This window comes from Otolemur garnettii, unplaced genomic scaffold (assembly GCF_000181295.1).
Source record: "Otolemur garnettii isolate 467f Iridium unplaced genomic scaffold, OtoGar3 scaffold00044, whole genome shotgun sequence".
Lineage (NCBI taxonomy): Eukaryota > Metazoa > Chordata > Mammalia > Primates > Galagidae > Otolemur > Otolemur garnettii.
Window position 1 is genome coordinate 7,602,096 of NW_003852439.1, and position 2,114 is coordinate 7,604,209.

General features: G+C 50.1%; 1 protein-coding gene across 1 annotated transcript in view; it reads right to left on the bottom strand.

Annotated features, from left to right (window-relative positions):
- The window catches only part of UNKL (unkempt family like zinc finger), a gene marked incomplete at its 5' end in the record, with an annotated part of 50,290 nt that overhangs the window by 36,380 nt on the left and 11,796 nt on the right, over positions 1-2,114 (bottom strand). The window lies entirely within an intron of this gene.

Sequence of the window (2,114 nt, forward strand, 5' to 3'; positions counted from 1 at the left end):
AAAAAAAAAAAATGCAGTAGCCTCATCATGGCTCACTATAGCCTCAGAATCCTGGGCTCAAGTGATCCTCCTGCCTCAGCCTTCTAAGTAGCTGGGACGATAGGCACGCATCACAATGTCTGGCAAATTCTTCTATTTTTTTTAACTCCATTTTCTGTTTACATTTTTCTAATTTTTAATAGAGATGGAGACTCAATCTTGCTCAGTCTGGCCTCAAATCTTGGCCTCATGTGATCTTCACATCTCAGCCTCCCAGAGTGCTAGGATTACAGGTATATACCACATTTTCTATAAATCTAAAAATGCCCTAAATAATCTAACTAAAAAACAATACAGCCAGGCTGGGTGGTGTAGCTCATACCTATAATCCTAGCACTCTGGGAGGCTTAGGCAGGTGAATCTCTTGAGCTCAGGAGTTCTAGGTCAGCCTCAGCAATAGCAACCCTGTCCGTACTAAAAATAGGAAAATTATGAGCGGTGCCCATAGCTCAGAAGGTAGGGCGCTGACCACATACATTCAGCCTGGCGGGTTTGAACCTGGCCCAGGCCAACTAAAACAACAATGACAACTGCAACAACAATAAAAAAAAATAGCCAGGCGTTGTAGTGGGCGCCTGTAGTCCCAGCTACTAGGGAGGCTGAGGCAAGAGAATCGCTTAAGCCCAAGAGTTTGAGCTGTGATGCCACAGCACTCTCCGCAGGGCGACAGCTTGAGACTTTGTCTAAAAAAAAAGGAAAATTAGATGGGTGTGGTGGTTCATGTCCATAATCCTAGCTTTCTGTGTGGCTGAGGAGGGAAGATTTCTTGAGCTCGGGAGTTCAAGACCAGCCTGAGCAAGAGCAAGACCCTGTCTCTAAAAATAACTGGGCATTGTGGTGGGTGCCCACAGTCCTAGCTACTCAAGAGGGTGAGGCAGAGGATTGCTCAAATCCAAGAGTTTGAGGTTGTTGTGAGCTATGACGCCATGGCACTCTACCCAGGGTAACAAAGTGAGACTCTGCCCAGAGCAGTGAGTCTGTGCGTCCTCTTCCTGGAATGTGGAAGGGCCCTGGGGACAGTAGATGTCTCTGCAGCCTCCTCCACACCCTGAATGACACAAGGCTGAGGCTCACTGCACTGCCCAGCTGACACCCAGGGCGCCAGCCAGGGTGGCTATGTCCAGCATCATTTGGTGCAAGGGAGAAGTCACAATGGAAGGAGAACCAGGAAAAGTTCCCCAAATTGCCTCTATCAGTCAATCTCAGGGCCCACAGCCCCAGCACAGCTCAGTTCCTCAGTGAGCAGAGAAAAGGCTGTTCGTGCTCACAAACATACTCAGCAAGCAAGCTGTGGAGACCCACAGAAACTCCCTTGCTCATATGACATGCCTGGGACAGGCAGATCCACATAAGTGGGAAACAGGTGATTGGCGGGAGGGGGGGTATAGGGTTTCTGCCTGAGTGAGGAAATGTTCTAGGGCCAGACAGGATGTGGGCTACACACTGCATGTGCTAACTGCCCCTGAAATGTACATGCTAAGATGGGGAATTATGTTCTGTGTATCCTGCCACAATAAAAAGAAAAACCTTGAAGCCCTTCACTGCCTGTCACTTTATCTTTGGGGCTTGCCAGGATCACAGGCCCCAGTGATAATCCAGGGATAGCCCAGGGACTCACTCTGACCAGTCGTGGGTCTGAAGGCTCCCGGAAACCACCTGCAGAGCACAGCTTTGGGGTGAGAGGGACCCCAGGTGCCACAGGGCATGTGAACAGTGGACACTGGCCCAACCCCAAGCCAGAATGCCCTAAAAGTTCCCATAGGAGCTGTGCTGTCCCCAAGCCCAGCAGCCAGTCAACAGCTGACTCCACTGAGAACCCAGCTGACAAAAAGGCTCAGGGCTGGCGGCGCCTGTAGCTCAGTCAGCAGGGTGCCAGACACATATACCAAGGGTGGCAAGCTCAAACCTGGCCCCAGTCAGCTAAAACAACAATGACAATTACAACAAAAAAAATAGCTGGGTATTGGTAGTCCCAGCTACTTGGGAGGCTGAGGCAAGAGAATCACTTAAGCCCAAGAGTTGGAGGTTGCTATGAGCTGTGACGCCATGGTACTCTACCCAGCACAACAGACTGA